Source organism: Anastrepha ludens, chromosome 6 (genome assembly GCF_028408465.1).
Source record: "Anastrepha ludens isolate Willacy chromosome 6, idAnaLude1.1, whole genome shotgun sequence".
Taxonomy (NCBI): Eukaryota; Metazoa; Arthropoda; class Insecta; order Diptera; family Tephritidae; genus Anastrepha; species Anastrepha ludens.
The window spans coordinates 25430589-25436588 of NC_071502.1; the positions used below are offsets into that span (position 1 = coordinate 25430589).

The following is a 6000-nucleotide window of genomic DNA, read 5'->3' on the forward strand; positions in this document are numbered from 1 at the left end:
CAAATCAGTAATCACCGAAAACTTCATCGAAATTGTTTGTAAATTTATCTGAAATGAATCGAAGTCATCGTTGAAATTCATGGAATCGGAGTTGAATATCTTCAAAACATCGATTTATCACGTTTTAACTGATAATTTGGGCTTACGAAAGATCTGTGCACGTTTCATTCCGCACAAGTTAACTGAGGACCAAAAATTGCTCAGAACTCAACATTCGAAAGACCTCATTAAAGAGGCGAGAAAAGATGAAAACTTCCTTTACAACATTGCAACCGGTGATGAAACGTGGCGTTTCCAACATGAACCTGAAACGAAGCGTCAAAGTGTCGAATGGAAGGCCCCAGATGAGCCATCACACAAAAAATCGCGTTTGGAGAAGTCAAAAATCAAGTCGCTGCTCATTTGTTTTTACAATTCCAAGTGAATTGTCCACAAGGAGTTCGTGCCAACGGGCCAAACCGTCAAAGCAATTTTCTATCTTGGCGTTTCGGAGCGTTTGTTGCATTGCATTCGTCGAATTCGCCCTGAATACCGCGAAGTAGGAAGCTGGCGCTTCTTGCATGATAATGCACCATCTTATCGATCCACTCTTGTGACTGATTTTTTGACAAGAAATCGCATTCTAACCATCAATCACTCACCGTATTCGCCTGATAAGGCCCCCTGGGACTTCTGCCTATTCAGAAAATTGCATTTGGCCATGAAAGGAAAACGTTTTGCGTTCGTAGAGGCCATCTAAAAGGCTTGTACCGACATTCTGAAGGACATTCCGGCCAATGACCTGAAACACTCTTTCGCAAAACTTTTAGATCGCGCAAAATAGTGAATCGAGGCCAGAGGGGACTATTATGAATAAATAAACTTGAAGTTATCAGAACAAAGTTCCTGTCGTTTCTATTTTCTTGTTCAGTCTTGTTTATTGTGGGCATCACCTTGTAAAATGGACGCCGGCAAAGAAAATAGGTTTGTATACATAATTTTAATACAATTTTTGTTAGATATTAGAATTATGCAGCCATACTACAGAAAATAGCCTTGTTGACCTGTTATTGCTTATTGAAAAATGTAATATTATGGTGTGACGGACATCACCGTATTCGTAGGCTGCGCTAAACCGAATATGAATCTTTATTTGTACAAAACGGCATCTACTTGTAGTAGATGATCTAATTACAATGAAATCTGAACGAATAAGTCTTAAGGGCTAGTTACATAACTATAAGCACATGAATACTCTGCTAAGGGCCTGTTCACGTACAAGCACATGAACTACGGTTTGCCTTACAATATCGAATTTCGTATGCGTATCGCTGCCATAATTTTTTGCAAACTCAGTAGGCGCCGCTTACGGATATCCTCAAGGTGTCTATTACTAGCTGCTAACAGCGCAATTAAATTAACTATAGATTCTTTCTGCCTTTTCTTCATATTGCCAATAATAATTATGCAAACCAAAGCAATCAAAGTCCTTCAAAACCTTCAAATCAGCTGTCAAAGCTTATTCTCCATTTTCCACCTAATCTGCCACGAGTGAACGCGTAGACTAATTTTTGTGGTTCAATCACCGCCTATGTGGATGCACTTTAAGATACCTCGATTTCGACAAGCTTTCCTACTGGATATGTGGATTAGTTTGAACGAATGCTTTTGTGCGAATGTTGAATGGCTTGCGAGGGTGAAACTGGAGGTCGTCATTGTAGAGCAGAAGAGAAAAACACCAGCAGCAACAGTGCAACTAGCGAAAAATCTGTGATCAAACAAAACACCAAAAAAAAAAGCGCAAAAAACACAAAAAAAAAACAAAAAACACAAAAAAAAACAAAAACAAGGAGCAACAAAGCAAGCAATTGCGAACGAATAAAGGTAATAAGCAAACAAAAGGTGACGCTGGGACAGCGCGCGGTGGAAGACGTAAGGGCAACGATGAGGTACCAAGAAGCCACAACGCAATCAGTAAGGAGAAAAGTCAATCAGCATACACATGATGATATATGTGTGTGTGTGTATATATGCATATGTACGACATATTTACACATATGAATGTACATACGTACTGTTTTGGTATATAGTCGACTACCGTAAGGCAAAATCGGCTGACGATGCAACAAGAAACAAAATAAAATAAAATATATAAGTCAGTTGGCACAACGCAAAAAACAGCATAATTTGCACAACAAAAACATTATTACTGGTTAAAATAGTTGTAACTACAGCTGGGGAGCTGGGCTGACAGTCGATAATTTTTCTTTCCTGCATTGAACATACGTAAGTATGTATGTATTCACGTATGTTACTACATACACACATATGTACATACATACATCGCAGCAGCGACAGACGTAGCAGCCCGACTTGTGCACTTGATTACCCACAAAATGACGGTAGTGCAATTTTTCAATTTAAATTTACAACAAAACATTTTTCTAATTGATTATCTTGGCTGCAGAGTAACATACATACATACACACTGGTACACTTGTATGCAGCACAAAGCAATATGACAACAACAATTTGCGTGGTTTATAGCATTTAACTTCCAATTGGCTGTATGGGCGAGGGGAGGGGAAAAATAGCAAAAAAAAAAAAAAAAAAAAACTTGGGCGTGTGTGCGCAATGTTGATGATGGCAAAAGTGTTGCAATGGAATTGGTAAAGCGGCGCTAATGTACAGCGCACAGTGATGACGACGATGCTGGCAATAAGGGGGACCGCAGCAAACACAAAACAACAACACGGCATTTGTGCGAGAGCTGTTAAACTTGCGCATTAGAAAGAAGTTCATTCACAAAATTTCGCTTGCCCATATGGGGCTGGTGGTGTGGTGCTGGTGTGTGCAAAAACCTTTTTCTTGTCGTTGGTAATTTTCGGCTTATACCGATTTTTTCGTTTTTGCTTATTTTTTATTGCACAATTTCACTTTTTAGCTCCGAAAATGCACTTATGCCGCTTTAATTATTACTTTCAATTTATTTTACACATTTCTTGTGAAGTTTCATTCACCTTTTGCTTTTCAAAAAAAAAATGTTATTACTTTGCTCGTTACAACTTTGGCGAGAATCACAGTTAATTTGTGGTTTGATAGGTATTTTGACCAGATTGAGATAACATTTCCGCTTCCACTTCAATTAGCGGCAATTATATTGTTTGAAGGAAATTGAAGTGCATAAACTTTCCAATTGCAAAAAAAAAAAAGAAAAATGTTATGGACACAATCGACACTACAATGCCGTTCTGACACGGTTGACACGGTACTACCAATAGGTCGGCGTATGTATGTATGTATGTAAAGGCTTATACATAATCATTTTTTATTTTTTGAATATGCAGATAGACGTGGTCACACGTTGCTGCCGACGAGTGTGGCACACGCACTCAATTCAGACGCCGAAAAGCAACTGAGGAGTCTCCAACGGCTGTGCTGCTGGCGCGTTAGCTATGGAGCAATTCGTAAAACAGACACCGCCGAGACAGACGACGATAGCAATGGACACGGACGGGCCGAGGCGACGACGACGACGACGACAACAACGACAACGACGAAATCGGGGACAGCTACACAAACGGAGATGGATGAAGACGTCGACAACGACGGCAAAAAGTAACAATTACAATGGCATTAATATGAGGCACCAGTACCAGTACTCACAACAGCGATAGCAATAATAACAACGACGAAGGCGCTGATTAGCGTCACTGTGTTGCTGCTCGCGATTCCGTCGTTCCGTTGGTGGGGGCGGGGGCAGCAGCAGATTATGATGAAGATGGCGATATGGTTTAGGAAGACAGTGGTGGCACTAATGTACATATATATACATACATATGTATATACATTAAGCTGTACATATCCGAAATATCTGATGAGCGATGCGACATATTTCCAAGCAGTCGCCGCCGTCACTGATATCGTTTTCCAAACCAATTCTCGTCACTTAGTCCAGGTTAGATACTTTGTACTTAGTAGCATACTTAGCACTTCTATATTTCCGTCCGTCTGCCTACTCACCTTTTCTACACACACTCATACACACACATATACACACTCACTCACATATATACACTCCCTTTCTGCCTGACTCGTAGCAATTTCTGATTATATTTCATTGTTGTGCTGCCCCCACCTTCCGTTATTCGCTAAGCAAACGTCATCGCCTCAGCGGCCACACTGCCTATCTGCTATCTGCCTTCGTAGTTTTTAATTTCTTGCCATTTTTCATTATTTACTTAGTTGAGTGCACATAATTTATTTTCAATTTTTCGCTTTGTAACTGCGATCGAATATTTTATAGAAATCAGCACTTTGCTTGACTTCACACTCTGCTCTTAAGCTCTGTTTCACTTTTATTTCAATTAACACTTACACAAACATACTTTTTTCTTTTTGTATGGGGTATTGATGGAAATTAGCTTTCCATTGAGCCACAATTATTTGCACACATTTTCTTTGATTAGTTAAATATTTGTGGTGACGCTCGCTTTATCTTTACTTGCTGTTCTTATTATTATTTATACTCCTCAATGGTTGAATTTCAATTTCAACTAAAATGTTTTCCCCGTCATATTTGTTCGTACACACGGCGATAATGATAACGACAACAGACGATACAATACGAGAGACTGAGACCAGAGAACCGAGTGAGAAAGACGGCAGCAAGCACCTGCGCTACATTCCGCCGTACCTACAAACACATAGCAATGCTGTCAAAAGGGTACAAAAGGCTGAAAAGCTGTAAAGTAGCAACACTGAAGCATGCAGGGTTGCACGAAGTGTTCAAATCCAATTAGGTCGCATTGGAGCTGTCTCGTTAGTTTGGTGTGCAAATGAGAGTTATTTTATAATTGTATTTTAGAAAGAAGAAGAGGCAAAACTTGTTATAAATAAAAAATAAATAATTCGAGATAACAAAATAAGCTAAGAGATGCTTATATTTTTAAATATTATTAAGTGTTTGTTAAACTAAAAAAAACTTATAAATAAATAATAAATAATTAGAAATAATAAAATAAGTCAAAAGATGATAAAATTTTTAAATGTTATGAAGTGTTTGTGAAACTAAAAAAACTTCTTATAATTAATAAGAAATAATAAATTAAGTTAAGAGGCTATATACAGTTAGAAGGCCGAAAAAAGCTAATTTTCCAGAATTTTTTCTGAGAAAACTTTTAAATTTATTGATCTAAAAATTTGTACACATATTATGTTATCCTTTTACTGTATTTTAAAATTTAGTATTAGTAAAAATATTATTTTGGAAAGAAGCTACAGCTGATCTTCGGGAACTCCTCTCAAAAAAGACGTTTTGCGGTGGCCATCATATCTCTGAAATGAAAAAAAAACCGAACAGATTTCGTTTAAGTAATGTTAAATGTAGTTTTTAATAGACGGAATAAGCAAAATAAATGTTTTGGACAAAATGGCGGTTTCTCAAAAGAAAAATCGATTTTTGATCAAAATTTCGGCCTTAAATTGTTTTAAAAAAAAATATTTATCGGTGAGAAAAAATTTTCGATTAATTACTAAACATATATTTAAGAAGCTCGTGTTAAAATTTGAGACTAATAAGTTTAGCTGTTTTCGAGTAATGTTGGTCACCGACTTTGAAAACACCATTTTGAGAAAAACGCGGTGCCGCTCCAACTTTCACTTGCACTTTCAAGAAATCTGAAACGCCTTTCCAAATTTGCGTATAACTTCGAAAACAATCACCGGAACTATATTGTCTGTGTGTACTCTTAAATAAAAGGTTTTCCAATAAGAGGTGTTATTTTGATATTCAAAGAAAAATGCTATTTTTTAATATAAATGATCGGATTGCAAAGTGGCTGCCCTATGTCCTCGATAGCCTCAGGAATACCATCTTTGAGGTCTTGAATCGATCCTGGGCCGTTGGCGTAGACCTTCTATATCACATGGCTCCAAAGAAAAAAGTCACAAGGTGTTAAATCACAAGATCTCGGTGGCCAATTGTGATGACCTCTTCGAGAAATAACACGGTCCGGAAAC

At 37.8% G+C, this 6000-nt stretch overlaps 1 protein-coding gene across 8 annotated transcripts in view; it reads right to left on the bottom strand.

The window, feature by feature from the left end:
* The window catches only part of LOC128866947 (uncharacterized), a 111363-nt gene extending 106727 nt beyond the window's left edge, over window positions 1-4636 (bottom strand). For 5 of the 8 annotated variants that reach the window (XM_054108013.1, XM_054108012.1, XM_054108011.1 and 2 more), the window contains exon 1: window positions 4368-4636. The gene's annotated coding sequence lies outside the window, so the exon portion shown is untranslated. Of the gene's footprint in view, window positions 1-3030; window positions 3685-4357 lie in introns of those variants that run through there. The other 3 variants (XM_054108014.1, XM_054108009.1, XM_054108010.1) reach the window with 2 other exon arrangements.
* Window positions 4637-6000: the final 1364 nt, after the last annotated feature.